Source organism: Ammospiza caudacuta, chromosome 1, assembly GCF_027887145.1.
Source record: "Ammospiza caudacuta isolate bAmmCau1 chromosome 1, bAmmCau1.pri, whole genome shotgun sequence".
NCBI lineage: Eukaryota > Metazoa > Chordata > Aves > Passeriformes > Passerellidae > Ammospiza > Ammospiza caudacuta.
The window spans coordinates 128,858,903-128,880,899 of record NC_080593.1 but is presented as its reverse complement, the minus strand read 5'-3'; the positions used below and the strand labels follow the sequence as shown (position 1 = coordinate 128,880,899).

At 41.0% G+C, this 21,997-nt stretch overlaps 1 protein-coding gene across 2 annotated transcripts in view; it reads left to right on the top strand.

Moving 5' to 3' along the window:
* The window catches only part of OXR1 (oxidation resistance 1), a 259,837-nt gene that overhangs the window by 21,295 nt on the left and 216,545 nt on the right, over positions 1-21,997 (top strand). For both annotated transcript variants that reach the window (XM_058799965.1, XM_058799980.1), the window contains exon 2: positions 9,762-9,840. The gene's annotated coding sequence lies outside the window, so the exon portion shown is untranslated. The remainder of the gene's footprint in view (positions 1-9,761; positions 9,841-21,997) is intronic.

Genomic DNA, 21,997 nt, shown 5'->3' with positions numbered 1-21,997 from the left:
AATACAGAAATATCTTGCATTTTAGTGCAATTCAGATAAGACATTTCTTATCTGAAGATGTAAGGGATGGAAAAATAATTTTAATCTATTCTTTGAATTGGTTTGTTCTTACCAGCTCTTGGCCTGGGGACAGCAGAGGTTAACAGCAGTGCAATATTTCCTGTACTTCTACATGACAGTGAGCAGGGTGATGGTGGTGAAATATGCTGTACTTGGACTACTTGCTCTAGCTTTAGTTTCAATGATTTTTTGGCCCCACAGATGATTGCTGGACTCAATATTTTATTTCTTTTATTTATTAGTCAAACCTGAACTCCTATGAGCTTAATGGTTTCCACACTAAGATATATAGGAAGCTGGCTGAAGCAATCACATTAATAAATTCTTTTTGAGAAGTGTGATATATTGCTGAGTTAGAAGAATTTGCAGATATTAGACAGGGAATGATTAGCTCTATAGGAACACTGGGAAAAAGTCCTGAGAGAAGTACAGTAAACTGAATGTCAGTTACTGATATATGCTGATGAGGAAGAAGAAAAATACCAAAATGGAAGGTAGACCCAGCATCTCCATATGAAAGAATAGTAAATAATTTCTATTTTACTCAGTTTGCATTGAATACTATCTCCAGTTTTGGGTATCTACAGTTTAAAATGTGAATAAGGGTGATCAGAAACCTAAAAAAAACCATGATGTAAAAAATTAATTTTACACGAATGTTTTGTGTAAAAAAAACCCCAAACCACTAGGGACACATGGGAAAAGTGCTTAAATATGTGAAGTGCTTTTGTGAGAAAGAGTAAAGAATTGTTCTCTGTGTCTGCTGGGAAAGTAACAAATAACAAGCTTGAGTTGTGGCAAAGAATTCTGGTTTTGGAAACTACTCTGTAGGGAGTTATGTGTTTTGTGGGGTTGGTGGTTGGAGACAGAGACCACACCCCCCTCAGATCCCTGTGACAGCAGAGAGCTTTACTGTTCAAACTGACTTTATGCAGGGGGTTTGAAGCACGCTGATCTGCTGCTGGTTGGTGTGACCCCCACCCGGCCCAGCTCCCTGAGCAGTCTGCAGCTTGGGATGGAATGTGAGTGGTGAAGTCTTGTGGAGATTTGAATCCAGCCTATCCCTGCTCATCTCAGGACTTGTTTTACCTCTAGGCTGGCTGAGGTTGAAGGTCTGATATGACCAAATTTATTTGGCAGCTACAAGCCAGCTGCAACTGATACAGGGAACAAATATCTAATGTTTAGAATCACAAAGGATCTCAGGTTGTACAATCTCCATCCTTTGAGGTTTTTAACAGAAGGTTCTAGTTAGGCCAATATATATTAGAAATGGCTTAAATACATAATATTTTGCTTTGGACAAAGATTAAACAAGAAGCAGTCTCCTGATAACTTTTAACTGTTTAGCACTCTTCAGTGTTCGTTAAATTTCTGACACTAATGTGATCCACTTATTGTTTGTTCTACCAAATAGAGCCTTAAAGGTTGAGCATGTTCTTTGTTGAACACATCATTGGCTGGTTTCAGTTTTGGGGTGCTCCTGGGTTTTTCCTCTATTTTTTTGCTGACTTTGTAACATAAATAAATGTGTCTTCTAAGAATAGTGTATTCTGTGAGAGTTCATTTTGTAACTTCTGCTTGGAAAGAAAAACAGTGGAACTTGGTCTGTTGATCTTTAGGAGTGCAAAGTAAGAACTGTGGCTGCAGCCAGTGTTTTTCTGGGTGCTACTGAGAGAAATTAGTGATGAATTACCTTTAAGGGCCACAGCCACACGTGAGCCTTTTGTGTTATGATAAATCCACCTGAGCTACAGCTGTGCTTGGTGGGGTGAAAGCTGTGAACGCTGCATAGTGCCAACAAGTGGAATGCTTTAGTTATTTACCCAACTGAAAGGGTATGATTTGGTATAAAGGACCTCTTTACTCGTTCTTACAGATCTGCCCAAAATTTTGGTCTGAGAGTGACACAGTCTATAGGCTGCAGCACTCTTGGATCTGATTCTAGCTGAGAACTTCACTGTACAGCTTTCATCTTCAAAAGGAGCAGAAGTAGAAAGCAGCAAAACTGGATGTATATAATTTGGGAAAGGAAAATAAGATACTGTAAATATTTTGTATTATCATTTCTGTGTCTGTTACTTTCAAAACATAGCATGACAACCATTAATGTCATTAAGTGAATGGCAGTGAGACAACCACAGTAATTATGAATGAAAGGGATATTTTGGTGTTGGTAACATAGGAATAAATAGATAAACTTGGCAGCTGATTAGGAGAGACAGTAAGTGAACTGAGAAGAGCTTTATTTAATACAATTAGGAAAACCTGCGTTATCAAATCTTGAGGTATAGTCTTCAACCATCTAGTGACTAAGCACAAATGCTCTTCACATTGTATTCAATAAATGTCATTCTTTTTATTATCTTCTTTTTGAATAACAAGCTAAACAAAATGAAAGTGTTTGAGTGTCTACTTAATAAGAAATTGATATACTGAAATCACTATTTCTGTATAGTTAAGTGACATCTTTAATTTAGATATAAGTAATTACCACTGGAGCTGTAGTTAAAATGAAAATCATTATCATAGCATTAGTTTAAAAGTCAAAATTTGAAGAACAGAATCTATGTATTCCTAAGATGAATCTACTACTGTTGTTGTCTCTAGCTTCTGTAATTAGGTACAAAAACCCCTTGTTATGCCTCTTTTTATGATAATAGGCTAATAAACTCATGTACTTGACATATTCTTTTTTATTTATCTGAGTTGTACTCACTCTAGTCTCTTGAATTAGTTCAGATAAATACAGCCAAAGCCTATCTATCCTCCAGAAGTTTCTAGCTTTGGTTTGGCTGACTAGAGACTCAGGTCTGTACAGTTCTGTTCCCTGCTGCTGATCACATGTAGCTGACATTATTTTATTCTGAGGAGAGAGGATGTTTATCTGTTGAAAAATACAATGCTTGTGAAATACTGGATTAGCCTACAATGCCACTACATTTCATAATAGAGCAAAAGAGTACAGAAAAGAGCAGTTCATCAGCTTTGGTGCCAGGAATTGTCTTATCTCTACATCTTTATTTATGTGGAATTACTTATGATCTCTGCAGTCCTCCCTCTGCTGCTGTAAATTATATAACTGTGTTATATTTTGTCTGCAGCATATGGAAATCTGATACATTTTCCCAAATGGCTTGTAATCAGACAGAAGTAAAACCGGGTTTACATGGCAAGGATTTGGTAGTGGGGAAGTTGCAGGGGTGGCTTCCCTGAGGTGACATTGGGAGCCATCCCAATGTGTCACAGGGCTAGCTCCAGATTTTCCAAGGTGAACCTGCTGCTGCTCAAAGCTGAGCACATCAGTGATGCTGGTGGGGCCTTTGTCATCACTGTTATAAGAAAGGGTGAAAAAACCTGTGGGGCAGCTGGGAGAGAGGAGTGAGGGGAAAAAGAGGGGAACAACTCTGTAGACACCAAGATGAAGGAGGGGGAGGAGGTGGACTGGGTGTTATAGCAGAGACTCCTTGCAGCCTGTGGAGAGGAGCAGAAGGAGGTAAGCTGCCCTTCCTCAGCCCATGGGGAGCCATGGTGGGGCAGACATCCACTCTCATCCACTCTGCAGACAGTGGAGAGCCTGGGCCACAGCAATGCAAGCTCTGAAGGAGGCTGCAGCCCACAGACAGCCCACGGAGAGGAGCCCACGCTGGCACAGGTGTGCTGGCAGAGGTCACCCCTGGAAAGGACCCACCTTGGAGCTGTTCATGAAGGGCTTGTTCCTGTGGGAGGAACCCCACACTGGAGCAGGAGCAGCTGAGATGAAGCGTTTTGGGGTGACCACAACCCCTATTCCTCATCCCCCTGTGCTGCCTGAGAGGGGAGATAGAAGTCAAGAGTAAAGTTGAGCCAGGAAAGAAGGGAGGGTGGGAGAAACTTTATCAAGCTTTATAAATCTTTGTAAATAAAGAAAAATAATGAAAACCTGATCAGTCCTGGCTATTGCCTGTGAGTCTTTTCTGTATTCATGCCGTTTTCTCCACATCCACTGCTTAATTAATAATAAATAATTGATAGTCCAGCAATTCTGCCTAGAGAAGGACAACAGTTTTTAGCAGTCTTACCCCCCCCCTCCATTTTAGATTTCCAAGGAACTTAGATTTTAAGACCATCTAAAAGATGTAGACAAATGTACCTTTATCCTGAAATCTTAGGAAAGGAAGTTCTATGTGCTACCATGAAGGTGAAGGAGGGTAAAATACCCAGGGCAAATATTTTTTTTTCTGTCTTTTTCTCCAGTTTAAAAATCAATACGTTTCTTTAGCATGCCCACAGAGATCATGCAAAGAAATTATTTCCTATTACAATAGTTAGGGTTTGTCTTGAATTGCCTACAGGCAGAGTTGGATGATCTAACAGGGGATGAGTGATAGAGCACAGCTATACCACCACATTGAATATATTGTGTGGATTTAGAGACAGAAGTTACACTTGCTGTTTCTTTCAAGCAGAAAACAGTCTGTTATCCTGTCATTGTATTTGTACCAGCATGTTTTAATGATCCCAGCTTCGACCATCATTTCACATCCCCTTCTCTGTTTTCCCTTCTTCATACCTAGACTTATAGTATCACAGGAAAACTCAGTTTGGAAGGGACCTCTGAAGGGTTCTAGCCCATCCTCCTGCTCAGAGCAAGGTCAGCTCTGAGGTCAGTCCAGATTGTTCAGAGCTTTATTCAGATGAGTTTTGAGACACTCAAATGAGTGAGGCTGCACAACCTGTCTGGGCCATGAGGCTCAATGCTCACCTGAGCTTACTCCAGTTTATCAAGTGTCCTTGTTGTATCAAGGGCAGGCTGCAGAAAGGGATGCAGTATTTCAGGAAGGGTCTGATGACTTTTTAATAAAGCAGTATGATCCCTCCCCTCTGTCTGCTGGCCCTGTTCCTGCTAATAAAGTCTGGAATGCTGTTTACCATCTCTCTGCCTGAACATGCTGCTGACTCATGCTCAATTTGCTGCCCTTCCAGCCAGGCAGTGCCCAGCCTATGCCATTGCAAGAGTTTCTCCCTTCTTAAATACAGGACTTTGTATCTGTCCTTGCTGAATTTCATGACCTCCCTGTCAATTCATGCCTCTAGCCTGTCCAACTCTCCCTGGGTGGCAGCCTTGTCCTGGGCTTAAGCTGAGCCAAGGGAAATATAGATTGGATATTAGGGAAAAGTTTTTTATGGAAAGAGTGATAAAGTTCTGGACTGGCCTGCCTGGGGAGGTGGTGGAGTCACCATCCCTGGATGTGTTCAAAAAAAGCCTGGATGTGGCACTGAGTGCCATGGTCTGGTTGAGGTGTTTGGGCTGGGTTGGCCTCAATGGTCTTAAAGGTCTCATCCAAGGTAGGGATTCTGAGCATGTCAACTGATCTCCCCTAATCTGAGGCCATCTGCAAACTGGATGGTTGTGCATTCCATTGCCTCCTCCAGGTCTTTGATAAAGATCCTATTGTGTAATTCTGTATGAACATCCTTTGCCATACTTTTTGCTCTAATGCAATTGTTTCTTAGCTGAAAATATTTTTATTCTTGATCCTTGTGCTCAGATGTGCATGGCTTTAAGCAGTCAGTGTGAATCTCTGTAAATTATGCTTAAATCTGGTGCAAATGAAAAAGTTCACTGAGATTTTGTGCCAGTTTTAGTAGCCTCTTTAAGACATTTTAGAAATCAGTATTGCTGTTAAGTCATAGCTTTCAGAATTTATTTCCAAGTAGATGAATGATATTTCACATCTGGTTCCATGCAAGGTGACTGCAGGAAAGTGAGGGTGGTTTTCCAAGGGTGAGGGTGGTTATGCCACTTTGCTCTGAGGACAGTTCCTTCCACCAGAGAGGGAGCAGATTCAGCTGAAAGGCAGCAGTTGACACAGTTACCCTCAATAAGCCAGAGAAATGCTATGGGAAATATTTCTGTGCAAAACCAAAAACTTCCAGTGCAAATGAAAAAAGTCCAAATCTTGAATTAATGTTTCATTTAATATATTGTGTTACTGTATCAGTTGTATGAGTCTTTTTTATTTTTTTCCCCCCAAAAAGGATAGCTGTGCCTGAAGGAAAAGGAAGTTGAAGAGGCCAGCAAAGCTTCTGCTGAGATAGGTAGCGGTGCTGGGTTAATGGTAGAGCTTGACCTCAAAGGGTTTTTCCAACCTAAACAATTCAGTGATTCTGTATCCAACACCTTCCTCTTCCTACTTCTGCACCAGTCACCTTCAGGGGAAGGGAACCTGCTTCAGCTACTCATCAATTTTATACCTGTTGGTTTCCCTCAAATAGCTTGTCCTGTTTCCTGAGACCTTATGTCAATCCTTAATGTTTTTATTTATATCCTAAAAGAGACACAAAGCATCAGAGCCCTTCAGTTAAAGTGCTTGCAAACATAAAGGCAGTCCTGCCTACTAATGTAAGATGCTTGTGAATTATGATCTTCACTGGAAATGGAAAAGATCATCAAATGATTGAATAAATTTGGCTTAAAATTTTCTGTGTCAAAGTTCCACTGTTGCTCACGGGGTCATAAGCAACTGCCATTTTTAAATATTGGAGCTGGACTTCTAGGTCACAATTTAAATACCTCTGAAAATTGGATTCTGGAGCGTGAATCTTGTTATTTCTAAGAGAAATGGAATGCCTGACTCAGATCTTTTAGCACATTTACACAGTTAGGGTCCATGTTGTATAATCAGCTGTCTGAATGGCTTGAGACACTTGATCCGTGCACTGGGGCAGAGGCTGAGTTGCAATCCTTAATCTGATCATGTTTCATCTCTGAGCTGCATATCTGACAGTATAGGCATAGCTTCTGATTAGCCTGACAATCAAAAATAAGGAGCTGGAGTGTGACTTCTCAGAACATGCTGGGAATGTGTATGCCCCAAAACCATTGATTTTCAGTTGGAGTGGACACTTGGCCTACTTAAAGCTTTCAGAAATTCCCAATCAAGACAAATAACTGGAAGCAGGCATTTGTTATGCTCTCAGTGTAGAGGGACTGGTGTTAGTAAGTGGCAGGGTAAATCATTGCATGGGAAGGAAAATGTACTTCAGGCTGATGATACTTGTGCTTCTTGCCCAGCTGCAAGGCTGTGATTCTGGAACAAGAGAGTATGGAAAGGAAGAAGGAGGTTCCCTTCAACTTATTGCAGCTGTACAAGTTAAGGAGACCCACTAAAATAAACAAACAAACAAAAAAAAACCCAAAAACCCCTGCACAAACCAAAAGAGAAAATGCTTTAAGAGCAGCTGGTAAATTGAGACAAAAATGTCATTGCCTCAACCCATAATGAAATATAGTGCTGTGAAAATGCTGCTTCCTCATCTGGAAGTAACCAACCATTTCACCTGGTGTCATTTTATCTGATCTGACATGGAGACGTGAAGTCCCCCAGAGCATCTTACAAATTTAGAAGGGAGTTTGTTGACAAAAATTCTCCTGTCAGTCAAGATCATGTAATCACAGCTTCTTCCTGATGGACAAAACATTTGTATTTAGATATCCCATTTACATTTAACAAATCAACTAAACTGGGATAGAATTTCTGCATTTGTAAGCTATTTTTGCTTTAAACTGAACATTTGAGAGAAGGGCAGAAAGGTTGCACTGGCATCAATATTATGCAAGGTGAGGGCAGTGGGGGTGTGCAGTGGCCATCACCAGGGAGCTGAACCAGGGCTGGGAGCTGCTGCATTCTCCTGGGAAGGACTTGGTGGCAGAAGCTTCATCTGGAGGGGCTGGCACACACCTGCACTTTCCAGGTGCTGTTTAGCTGCTCCTTAGGCAACGGTGGACCAGAGTGCTGTGAACAGGTGCTGCAAAAGCAGCTTGAATTGAGGAGCTGGGAGGATGCAGGGCTTCCAGAGCACGGCCTGGGCTTTTCATAGTTGCTCTTCCCAGTTTGTGCAGCATTTTGAGTCTCTGCTTTCAGTTCTGCTGGGAGCTGCTTCTGGCTGCTCTGGGAATGGCTGAATCCTGCTTTGGGAGGGTGAAGCTGCTGGGGAGCAGCAGTGTCAGCCTTGTCCCAGCTGTTAGCAGAGCAGACACACAGTATCTCTGCTCACACTTGCCTGCAGCGGTGTGGAGGGGGTGCAGGGGTGGCCTCAGCACCCCAGAGGGCAGGTTCCCTCTCACAGACTGGTGCCAAAGCCCTTTGCCTGTTGGAGCCCTTGACTTGGGTGGCACATCAAGGGGGGCTACTGCTGGTCTGTGTGGGGCTGCAGAGCTCCAGGGGCCTCTCCTGGGGACCCACACACTGACTTGCCTGGGGAAGGAGCTGCTGGGGGGCAGTGCTGCCACTGAGGGGGACCTGGGCAACCTGAAGAAATGAGCTGGCAGGAATCTTACAAGAATATTCAGCAAAAGCATGTGTAAGGTTTTTCCAGGGGGATGGAACCACCTTGTGTAAAATGGTGGGCTGGGGATGAAGTGCCTGGGAGGCACTGGTACAGAAAGGGATCTGAGGGGCCTGGAGAACTGCAATTTGCATGAGAACCAGCAGGGAGCCCTTACAGCAAGGAAACCCACCTGTTCCCCTCGGCTGCATGGGCAAAAGCTTATCCAGCAGGTCAGGGGAAGGTCCTTGGTATTTGTGAGACTGACTGTGGAGCACTATGTCCAGTTTTGGGCTGGACGAGAAGGATGTCAGCTTATGGACACCAAATGAGCTGGCCAGGGGACTGTAGCAATGGCATTCAACAGAAGGCTGAAAGAGCTGAATCAGCTGAGGGTCAGAAATGGCAAGAGACCACCTCAGTATTGACAACAAGTACCTGAGTGAAGGGTGTAGAGGAGATTGAGCTAGATTTGTCTTGGAGGTATGATAAGAGGCAGTAGACACATGATATATAAGAGTATATATGATATATAAAAGTATATGATGAGAGGCAGTAGACACAGGGTGTAATATGGAAAAGTCTGATTAGATGTTACAAAATATATTTTTACCATGGTGGTGATGAGGTACAGGAACTGGTTTCCAGAAGAGGTTGTGGACATGTTGAAGACCCAAGCTGACACACCTCTGAGCAAAATGATCCAATTATACTTGCTTTGAGCTGAAGGCTGGACCAAGCACCTAATTATTCTAATATTCTGTAATCTCATATTTTTATGGAAAAGTTGGACTTTCTCTTTGTAATAGTAATAAATAGTAATAAATAGTAATAGTAACAACAACAATAATAATGATGATGATATTTCCTGAGGTCTGTATTAAGTAGACCCACACCAGGAAATTTCTTATTTATAAAAATATTTTCTTTCTGGAAAAATTACTCATTTACATTCAACAAACTGAGCACCAAAACACAGTTAAGATATAAATTTATATAGCTTTGTTCAGACTGGAAATTCAGAAAGACCTGTTTAGCTGCTTTAAAGCACATGCATTTCACTTGGTCACATGAATTTCACTGTAAGAAGCAAGGACTTTTAGATGTTGCACTATCATATAATATTATGCCTAACTCTTGTTGAGTAACTGCTCTAATAATGTCAGGTTTAAGCCCTACTAGGAGGATTTAGTCTTAGGGGTTTTTTAACTTTTATCTTGTGTTTCTTAGCCTTTGCATACTTTTGCTAGCTTATTTTTTTCTGTAAAATTGCCAGGTATTCTCTGAAGTTTCACTGGAAGATGTTTACTATGTATATTTATTTCTCAGGATATTAAAATCAAGGTTCTTAGTTTCTTGATTTAAAAATATCTCTTTTTCTTCTCATCCAGGTCAATATAAGCAGCCTGTGCAGAGCACTGCATTCATAAATGTGAAACAAGCCCGCACCATCATGTTTGGCACTAAGAGGTCAGTTTCCACCATTTTTGTTATGCTTTTCATCTCAAAAAAACCAAAATAGTATGGCTGTTGTGACTAATCTGAAATTTTTTACGTTTTCTAAAAATATTGTTGTACAAAACACATCAGCTAGATATGTTACTTTTTCTATTTTAATGGTAAGGTTTTCTTTGCTGTAAAGCTCTGGTCTACTTTGTCAGGTACGTGCCATGCAGGCCAGTTAGCCTAAATGGCAAAGAGAATCCCCAAGGCAAGAATGCCAAATGTACAATGTGTAAGAATGCCACTGTACTAGTGCTGGAGGACATCCCTCCTGCTTTCTAGTATGGAAAATACCACCAGGACAGCAAAGCACAAGTCTAAGATAGGTTCATTTCTGTCATTTTAGGGAGTCTGTACTGATATGAGGTAGCGTCCATCTATTACTGTCTTTGATTTAATGTCATACCCTAAATGTCTCCAAAAAATCAACAGTTTTGAGTCCATGTGTCTTTGATAAGCATCAGGTAACCTGTATCTGTCATCAGCCAGTGTGCCCCTGCTCCCCCCAGCCCCTGCAGCCACAGGAGCCCTCACGGCACCCTGAGACACCTGGTCAGGGTATCAGCTACTGCACCTCTGGGTCTCCTGCAGGGCAGTGAGATTTCCCTGTGTAACAGAGATGCTATAGAACATCCCCCACATTGAGAACTCCCTGGTTTTTGGGGTTTTAGTAGAGGCTAGTCAAAGGCTTCAGCGCTTGTGCCCCAGTTGCACGGCGGCCCAGTGAAATCTTTGCCCTGTGCAGCAGCAGAGCTCCTTTAATCTGGCGCCTGGAGAAACACCTCACTCTTCTGAGTTGGTGTGAAGGGGGAGGCTGCCTTGCCCTTAAGAGGCACATTTGAAGAAGCATCTTGCATGTCTGCAGGAGTGAGAGGTGGCAAATGATAAGAAAAATCTGCTTGTTTTTCTGAAGCTCCTGCTTGGGTTGCAGGAGGTTTCAGAGTGGGCTGCAGCCCTGTTGGGGTCAGGGCGCTGCCGGGGCTCCCCAGCTCCTGCGCTCCTGCTCACAGGGCCACGAATTCAGCTTTGTGTCTGGCTGAAGGGGCACTGGCAGCCAGCTCCAGACTGCTACCTTGTATACAAGATGCATATGTAATACATTTTTAGGGTATCTTTCCAGGAAAATGAAACTTTGTGTTTTTAGATAAGGACAGAATCCGTTGTTTTGTCAGTGTGATGGGTATGAGATAACTGCTGAAGAGGGTACAGTAACAATCAAACACTTCCCATTTGAGGATTTCTGCTTTTAATTAATTGTCTTTGCAGAATATTAGCACTCAAGTAAATCAAAGGCATTGTACTAAGTGACATAATTTATTATATTACATTGTATTTAGGTGGGCTAGTTATTTTTTCCAGTGTGTAGTTTAACCCATTATGAACTCTCTATGGCCTGACCTAAACTTTTTTTCCCTCCTAGGATCACCTCTTTATCTTAGTGTTATAAAGAAATGGCAAAATTAAGAATTTTTTTATTAGTAGGCTTGAAATTTTATTTTTTTATCTTTTTCCTCACAAATTTAATCTTGATTACTATGCAAATGAAAATTCCTCATAAAGAATATTACAAACAATGTGAAATTCTCTTCCATATCTACAAACAAGGTTTTATGAAAAAAAAGTGCATTTGGGGAGCAGAAGCTCTTTGTTTCTCTGCTGTACCGTGTTCTGCTGTGCCTCACTTTATGCAGATTCTCAGTTTGCAATAAATAAAAGGAGGAAAAGAGTCACAGTAGACCTCCATAACAGTAGCCTTCTATGTGTAGATGAGGACATTACAATTACAAGTATTCTTGAGATTGGTACCATGTTTTAGTTAGGCAGTGATTGAATACTTGTCAGATATTCTGTTCTAACTATTGCAGTATGTTTTGGACTTAATTTTCATAGAGAACCATTTATTGTGATCAAGAAAATCTTGAGGTTCTGTTGATTATTTTTAAAGGCTGTAAATGCCTATAAATTAACTGCCTCTGTTGACAGTTTTTGAAATCTTAGTTTGATACATTAGTTCTTTTCCTAAAAAGAAATATTGTATTCATTTGGAGATATAATGAAGAACAAATGTATTTTTCTGGAGGAAAGGATAACTTAAGATTTATTTTCTTGCAAAATTTGGTTTTAATTCATTCTAATAGTACATTACTAATTATAATCTCCATGACACTTTTCATGAAATTGCATAACTTTGACTCAAAAATAGAGTTATCTCCTGTCACCAGATCTATGGAAGTTGTCTGGTGTATATTGTATCTCAACTGCTTTTTCATTGAAAATTTTCTCTTAATTTTGCATATAAAGTTAATTTTTAGGGGATAATCCCTGTTGGATGGGCTGGTAAAAGTGACTCTCCAATCACAATAGCTTTGAAAAATTTTGTATGTGAGGCAGATATTTCTCAGCTGCTTTATAAGAGACTGTTGCTAATGGGAACTGACAAAGCTAACAAAGAGGTGAATTCCTCTTAATTTCAGTTTAATTTGAGAGCTGATGCCATGATTTTAAATGCTGATCTGTTGTTCTCTGCGTTGTTATTATGTTCTCTTCTCACCCATTGCTCTATCATGCTATTTTTTTCTCCAATTAATTTAATCTGCAATAAACACCAGCATTGAAATAGCAGAGGTCAGTACATATTCCAGTGAGTTCCTGTGTGTTGTATTATTCATGTTTTATACTTACTGCCATCTTTCAAGAGCAATTGCTGATACCATTCTCCTCAAGTGGAACACAAAAGTGTTTAAATAACTTTAGGGAAGGGATTTTTACTTTGTGGGAACGAGCCTTATGTATGGAAGAAGCACAGCAAAGAGAGGCCCCAAATCAGTGCATCCCCAGGATCTGCAAGGTCGGTCTTGTTGGAACCCTAGATACTAAGAATTTTAAACTTTCTGTGCTGAAAGGCACAGAGCCACAAGAGAACACTGAATTTGACCTAAGACTGTAGAGAAGGCTCCCAAAATTGATTAATAACACTGGGATTATGGGTGTGTAATTAATTAGAAGTGTGATCTCACAGAGTGAAAAAACTTAGATTTAAGATTTTAGTAGGTAGTAATATATGAGAGCCAAGGTAGAAGGTCTAACTGTCTGCCTACCACTGTTATCATGATGTTTAGGGATGTTGTATTTGCAGGGAGACCCGTGGCAGAGAGGAATGATGAATCTGACTCCATGTTCTCAAAAGGCTAATTTATTATTTTATGATACTTTATTGTATTGAAGAATACTATACTATACTATACTGAAGAATATATATAAGAATGTATATATACTGAAGAATACAGAAAGGATAGTTATACCATGCTAAAAAGATACTACTGAAAACTCATTACTCTTTCCAGAGTCCCAACACAGCTTGGCCCTGATTGGCCAATGAATGAAAACAACTCACACCAGAATCCAGTGAAACAATCAGCTGTGGGTAAACAATCTTCAAACACATTCCACATGTGAGCACATCACAGGAGAAGCAAATGAGATAAGAATTGTTTTCCTTTTTCTTGGAGGCTTCTCAGGAGAAAAATCTGGGGCGAAGAGATTTTTCCAGAGAATGTGAATGCCACACAGGGATATTCTTATCTGCAGTTATTTATGTTCTGTAGTTTGGAAACCTCATGTTGTATAGCTCATTTAAACTGTCCATGCAACTGGAGAGTATTTCTCCTGCTTGGCTCACTCAGCTTTCTTTTCCTTCTCTAGCCTAGATTGGAGTACTTCAAAAGATAGCCTAAGTGACAAATCCAGCCCTCAGAGCCAAGCCATTTGGTCCCTAAATGAGTTTAGCAGATTGAAGGAAGCGATTGTGAGAAGCAGGATGTGAGGAGTACGAGGACATTTGCTGAAGTGTGCGTGTGATAGTGCTCTGTTCCAGGAGCTGCATCCATTTGTGCCTTCGTTAAGAGCCTTGCACATGGTATCTGTTCTAGTTAGTCTTGCAGAGAATACCACATTCGTCCTGTAAGTCCACTAGTCCTGAGGGTCCACTAGTACCTCTGGGTAGTTAGAAATTAGCTGCCACATCCAACTCTGTTTGCTGCAAGAAGTATGGTGCCTCCTTCTCCTCCTTTGCTTTGAACCTCAGGAAGGTCCATAGGGCCGAGAGAGTGGCTCTTGTGTGATCTGCTGCCAGCACTTAGGCTGTTGAGGGCTAGTGTTACCAGGTTTAACTCAAGCTATTTTGGAGAAAGAAAAAGAAAAAAAAAAAAAAAAAAGAGGAAAGGACTCTGATTACCCTAATAAGATCTCAGCATTTTAACTGTACTCTTTTTTGTGGAGAGCGTTTTATTTACATTTAGGATGTGATTCCAGCCTCAGGCACTGTGGCCAGGGCAGCTGGTAGCTTCTGCTGGGTGCTGATGGCTGGTTTGGTGCTTTGTGATGGTTGGCCAGGTCAGTCTTGGCCAGTGGTCCAAGAGTTTCATAACACAGCATTTGTTTCTGGAGGCAAATTATTTTCTTTCCAAATTGTACTCCAGTCAGCCATCCTGGAAAGCTGCAGTCAATTTTCTTAGGCAAGGTCTGTCAGCAGCAATTTGAGTCCTGTGATAAATAGAAAACAAACCTCTCTTCCAGTGTCTAATTATATTGCCATGTTTATAAACTTAGATAATAGTTAAGCTGGACAAATAGTATGATTGGTATAGGAGGATGATGAGATTTGGAAAGACACATCAGCTTTTTAGTCACTGACAATTACTGACTTTCTCATATCTAGTTTTGATTAGAAAGTTAAGGAAATAATGTTTATTTATGTTATAAACTCCTGATATGAACAGACTGTAGTGTTTTCAAGATTATTTTCAAGATAATATAAGCCTAATTTCTTCTTTTCTTATAGTTACAGGGAGACTGTGTTCACACAGGGTTTCTAAACTTCATGGTTTTAATTGCATTAGACCTGAACTATTGCTATGTTTGTCCTGATACCTCTGCCAGATTCTGAAGCATGGCAAATGGATGCCCACAAAGCCCTGTCCATTACTGAACACTAGGACCATATGCCAAAGTTTTTTCTTTGGGATTTGCAAGTGTACAAAAATAATTATCTGGTTTCACCCTAATTCTGGTGCTCACCATCCCCTTTCTTTTGCTTTTTAATTGGAAGTGACACTCTTTGAATGAAGCTATACCATATTTTGTGAATGTATTCTCTGTTACAGAATTAACTATTTTATTGCTAAACTTTGTTATGGTAGTGAACTGCAAAATAATATCTATTGGCATGGACTCTTTTTAAGTTCACTACCAAAATATGAGCTTTTAATTTCTTGCACTGTTTCATTGCTTAGGGATCTGGAGGCTGACTAATGTAAAATGATAAGGCAGCTGTGATACGGATTTTATTCAACCAGAACAGATGCAATCTAGAATACAGATGTACATGGGCAGCACAGAGTGTAACAGACACAGACAGGGGTACAGAGTGGGGAACAGAGCAGAACTTGACACTGTGTAAGCAGTAGCCAAAACACTGATGTGTTACCAACAGTCTTTTAATCACAAATTCAAAACACACCACCATATGGTCTGCTGTGAAGAAAATTAGCTGCATCCCAGCCCAACCCAGTGCAATGCAAAAACCCCAATCAGTGTTCATATGCTGAAGCTTAAGCTCCAATAGAATGATTGTATGTCTAATAAAAGATAGAAAATACGTATTTTTAGTTTTAAATCCATCCAATAAAAATGTGACTTCCTACACACACAAATAAAGTCACAAAATTTTTACACAATCATGAACAGCTTTAAAAAATTTCTTGAAGCAACTGCATCCCTAATTAGAAAATGTGAATCAAATCCTGAATATATTGGATGTTTTAAGAAATGAAAGTATAAAATAATTTAAGTCTGTTTAAACTTCTCTAAATGGTTAATGTGTTCTCAATTTTATTTTTACAGAACTCTATTTCACAGTAAGGCTCTACTTTGTCTTATGTAGAGCCTTTTAAAGGCATATACATGAGCTAACTAAATAATTTGGCATGTATATTTTGTTAAAGTCATCTCTATTTCTACAACAACTTCATGCCCTAGGTCCAATACTCAGAAGTATTTAATTATCCTAATTGTGTTTATTTGCTATATCTTGGAGTTTCTGTAGAAGTGTCTGATCATTGCCTGCAGATTATTTAATTATAGGATTACACTTGCACTTCAGCTATAACCTTTAATACCACAAGTTCCTTCTTCAAATGGAAGAAGATTTCAAAGGCTGGCGCTTGAAAATACAAAAAGAATCTTACATCTTAGTGACAGGATTGGGTTTTTTTTGTTTTCTTTGCAGTGGAATGAAAAGTGTTTATTTGTTTCTCAGTTGATCTCAGACAATAAATGTGTGAGCAAAACTGCAGACACCTTTCTTTTTGTGGTTCCAGATCCCTTATGCTTCAGAAGATTCAGGAGGCAGAGAATTTCTGAGCAAGACCTTAAGATATACTGTGTACATGGCTTGGCTTTTTACTTTACAGGGATGTGTTTCCTGTTACACCCTGTTCACATTCCTGCAGAAAGGAAAACTGCTGCATTTCCATAATCAGTGGAATTCTTTTTGCTTCTATTCTAGAAGTCAGGATTTCATATGAATTTTCTAATAATGGTCTTTAGCAAGAGTATGCAGGATGAGAAAAATGTTTTGTTTTTCTTTTTAAAAACTGCATTTGCAGGAAAAATATGCCAAGATATAAACTGAAGGTCAGTCTTGCTGAAAGATGAATTCAGTTGAAGGCACTCATGCCCCAATTCAGTCATTTCTGCAGGCACAGGAAAGCATGAAGAAATTTCCCAGGCAAGGATGAACTTTTCCTCATGCTCAGATTTCATGCTGAGCTTGGGCCTCAGTGCCCTGCAGATATCTCCTGTTAGTGGTATATATCTAGTCTTAGCAGAGCTGCTCCTGGTAGATTCTGCTGCAAAAATAGCTTAGTAACATTTCTCTGATTGTTAGGAAATGAAATCTGTAGATTAGAGAATTATTATTGCTGCTACATGTGAAACTTACTCTTAATTTGAAACCACTCTTGTTTAATTCCAACTTCAATGTGAAAAGCACCCATGTGACAATCAGCACTTAACAGAGCTAAGTGGCATCATCCAACTTGTGCTGCATTTTCATATGGAAGAATGGCTATACTGGTGGTCAGAAATACATTTTCTCTCAGGGTTAGCTTGCCAGATGCATCTCTGAAGCCTTCTGAAGCAGAACTGGTACCATATAATGAAAGCAGTTGCTGTGTCTTACAGACTTTTTCAGATGCTTTTGGCAATTGCATGAATTCTCAGATGTCTCCCTTTTTTTGGATGCTTTTTTAAATCCCTGTTTACAGGGACAACACTGTATCAGACTGAAAGGCTTTTCTCCCTGTTCTTTATTTCTTAACAAAAATCCCAATATCCTGATAAAAACCAGATCTCATTTCACAATGTGCTATGTCTGCATCCTGCTTGTATATGTACAAAATCCCCAGGTTAAGTTTTCAGCATGGTGAATAATGGATATCTGCACAAGTCCCATGCTTTGTTAATGGGATTTTTTTATGCTGCTCCCCGATACCTTTTTAAACACTCACGCTGGTGATGTATTTTATTATGGTCTTACAGAAGACACTTTGGTAAAGTGTATTCTGATTCTGTATTCAGCAACATGAATCAGTCCCAGGGAACGGGCCCAGCTCACTGTCTGTGTCTGTGCTGTATTGCTGCCGACAGTGGTCATGGGCTATTGGCTCCTTTTTTATGTGGCCATAAATTGCCTGTTTTGCTGACACTTTAAAGTAAATGAAGGATAGTATCAGCACTGCTAGCTTTCTGGCAGGAAGCCTAAGAGCAACTTGGTATACCTTGTGTGCCTAACTAATGCCACTTCAATGGAAGGTTTTAATTAAGTGCATGTCTGTGTGTGCAGAGAAGAAACCAAAGGCATTTGGTAAAAAGAAAGTGTATCTGCTCCAGAGTCACTGAGGAGAAATTTGGTGGGAGCACTAAATGGCTTTCAATTAATTGGAAAATATTTTCCTAAATATTATCAGAAAAGACAAAAAATCAGTCTGAAGGGAAGACTATAACATTATTCTGTAGATCTAACCCATTTGCCCCATACTTGTAAGATGTCATAGTAGTACAAGTTAGAGGAGTAGAAGTTGTAAAACTAATCTGATATGCTGGATTTTATCAAGATCCCTATTTGTAGTTATGAGAAGAACACTGGAAACTGGTTTATCTGGAGCCAATATTTTTGATTTGTCCTTTCTGTAGCAGTTTCTAATCTTGCAAACATTCAAAAATTCATTAATACAAGTAAAATTTTTATAGCAAATATTTTATAACCAGGTAGCCATATTAAAACTCTAGCTGTTGAAACTGAACTTATCACATGGGAATTTCATCCCAATTTCCTCATTCTCACAGTTACAGGAAAAAAAGTGCACTCAGTTCTCTTCAGACTGTCTAGAGGGATTGCTCTTTATGAAAAAGAGAAGGTCTAAGGAGCAGAGATAATTCATTTACCACTAGATATGGTCCATGATTTATTTTGGATAATGTTTGGCATATAATTTATTGTTCTATCTGCATTACAGCAAAGCTCAAAGCAGGCAACCCTTTTTTTTGTGCAGGGCTTGTTACATCATACTGTATTTGCCTTAATCCCTATAATCTTTTTAAGGCTTCAATACAGAGTGCTTTCCACCCTTTTATCCATCTTTCAACCAAGGTAGAAACCTGCTTTATTGCTCACTAAATATTTTTCCAGAAGAAATGAAGTTTTCTCAACACAGTCTGAAACTTTGCAACAAACTCTGTGAGGAGCTAGAGATGACCACACAGTCTTAACTTTTGTCCCTGTTTGATCTTCCATCTCTGATGTAACTATGAGTTATTCTTTGCATTAAATAACCACAGTGAAAGAACAACACTTAAGCCTTGTCATGGCAAACTCGTTTGTTCCCCTGTATGACATATTAGATTAAAATAATGTTCTTCTGTGTACTGTCAGATAAAAGCTTCCCCCATTCCCAAAGCCCCATTTTTTTTTTGTTGTTTGTTTGTTTCTTAACATGGACAAGGTTATTTTCTGTACACAGAATTATATGTCTGATTTCCTGATATTACAGAGATGTGACTCCTGGGACTGGAATATTGGATTGGAAGGATACATGCTCTGTAGGAAGGACAGGAAGGGAAGATGAGTAGGGGCATCACCCTTTATGTCAATGACCATGTCCATATACAGCTGTACATGGAGCTCTGGGATGGATGAAGAGCTGGCCAATGGCTTGTGGGTCAGGACTGTAGGCAGGGCAGGGACAGGTGACATTATAAGGTTTGCTACAGGCCACCCAACCAGGAAAACCTAGTGGATGAGGCCCTCTGAGATAGAGTAGCAGCCTCATATTCTTACAAGCCCTGGCTCTTATGGGGAGCCTCCACCACCCTGATATCTTCTGGAGGGAGAACTTAGCAGGGCATAAACAATTTAAGAGGTTCCTGGAAAGCATCCCTTCCTTCTCCAATGGATAGAGGAGCCAGCAAGGAGAGTTGCTATGCTGGACCTTGTTCTCACCACACAAGAGAGGCTGGAGGGGAATGTGGAGCCCAAGGGCAGCCTTGTCTCCAGTGGCCATGAAATGGTGGAGGTCAATACCCTTTAGGGCAGCAGGGTGAGTGCACAGCAATCTCACTGCCCTGGACTCCAGGAAAGCAGACCTTGTCCCTCTTGAAGCGCTCCTCTTGGTAGAATACCATGGCATAAAGACTCATAGGGAAGAGGAAATAAAGAAAACTGCTTGATATTCAAAGATCACCTTCAAACTCAGCAGAGATGCAGCCTAACAAATAGGAAATCAGGCAAAAATGTTTGGAGGCTTCTGTGGATGAACAAGAAGCTTCTGGGTAAACTCAAACTCAGAAAAGAGTGTGCAAGCAAGGGCTCTTGTCTTAGGACAGATGCAGAGAAATTGTCTGGGCAATCAGGGGTCAAATGTGGAAAACTAAAACCCTGATAGAATCAAATCTAGTCAGGAACATCAAGGGCAACAAGAAAAGTTTCTATAGGAGTGTGAGTAATAAAAGACAGGCTAGGGAAATTGTGGGCCCTCTCCAGAAGGAAATGAGAGAGATCTTGTTACCTGGGGTGTGGAGAAGGTTGAGGTATCCAATGCCTCTTTTGCCTCAGTCTTCACCAACAAGTGCTCCAGCCACAGTGCCCAAGTCACAGAAAGCAAAGGCAGGAACCAGGAGAATGAAGCACCACACACTGGAAGAGAAGATCAGGTTCAAGACTATATAAGGAACATGAAGATGCACAAGCTCATGGGACTTGATGAGATGCATCCATGGGATCTGAGGGAGTTCTCAGAGAAGTTTCTAAGCCACTATACATAATACTTGAGAAGTCATGGCAGTCTGGTGAAATTCGCACTGACTGGAAGGCGGGAAACTAACCCCTGGTTTTAAAAATGAAAAGAAATGGAGACCTGAGGAACTACAGGCCAGACTGTCTCCCCTCTGTGCCTGGCAAGATCATGGAGCAGATCCTCCTAGTAACTGTGCTGAGGCACATGCAAAATAAGGATGTGCTGGTGATTGGCAACAGTTTCACTAAGAGCAAATCATGGCTGAAAAATTTGGTGGCCTTCTATGATGGGGTTGTAGTGTTGGAGGATAAGGGAAGGGCAACGGATTTCATCTACTGGGACTTGTGCAAAGCATCTGTCCCACACAGAATCACAGAATAATAAGGTTGGAAGAGACCTCTAAGATCACAGAGTCCAACCTATGCCCTAACACCTCAACTAGACTTTAGCGCCAAGTGCCATGTCCAGTCTTTTTTTAAACACACCCAGAGATGGTGATTCTACCATCTCTCTGTGAAGAGCATTCCAGTACTTTATTATTCTTTCCGTGAAAAATTTCTTCCTAATATCCAACCTATGCCTTCCCTGATGTAGCTTGAGACTGTGTCCTCTGGTTCTGTCAGTTGCTGCCCAGTGGAAGAGACTGACCCCCACCTGCCTACAGCCTCCCTTCAGGAAGTTGTAGACAGGGATAAGGTCACCATGGCATCCTCTGTCTCTAAAATGGAGAGCCATGGTTTTGATGGATGCACTACTCAGTGGATAAGGACATGGATGGTTGTTAAACTCAAAAACTTGCTGTCGAGAGCTGGATATCCATGTGCAGAGCAGTGACAAGTGACATTTTGCTGGGGTCAGCATTGGACTGCTGCTGTTTAACAGCTTTGTTGAGGACATGGGCAGGGGGATTGAACCTGGCAGGCACCCTTGGCAAGTTTGGCAATCACACCAAGCTCTGTGGTGTGGGTGACATACTGGAGGGAAGGGATGCCATCCAGAGGGACATGGACGAGCTTGAGGAGTGGGCCCATTCAAACCTCATGAAGTTCAACAAGGCCAGGTACAAGGTCCTGCGCAATGATTGGGGCATCCTCTTGGGCAGAGGATGGATTGAGAGCAGCCCTGAAGAAAAGGACTTGGGGGTGTTGGTGAATCAATAGCTCAGGATGTGCTGACAATGTGTGTTCTCAGCCCAGAAAGCCAAACGTGTCCTGGGATGCATCAAAAGCAGTGTGGGCACCAGGGCAATGGAGGGGATTCTACTCCTCAGCTCTGCTCTTGTGAGATCCCACCTGGAATTCTGTGTCCAGCCCTGGGGTCCCCAACACAACAGGGAAATGAACCTGTAGGAACAAGTCCAAAGAAAAGAGGCAAAGATGGTCAGAAGGCTGGAACACCTCTCCTGACAAGTCAGGCTGAGAGAACTGGGGTCTGTTCAGCCTGGAAAAGAGAAGGCTCCAGGGAGACCTCTTAGCACCTTTCAGCACCTAAAGAGGAGCTATGGAAGAGCTGAAGAGGGACTTTTCACAAGGACATGTGAACAAGGGATAATGTATTTAAACTGCCAGAGGGTAGGTTTAGATTAGATATAAGGAAGAAATTCCTTACTGTGAAGATGTCAAAACCATGGACCAGGTGCCCAGAGAAGTTGTGGGTGCTTGGAAGTGTTCAAGGCCAGGCTGAATGGAGCCTTGAGGCACCCTGGTCTAGCAGGAAGTGTCCCTGCCCACAGCACAGGTATTGGAACTAGATGACCCTTCCAACCCAAACCT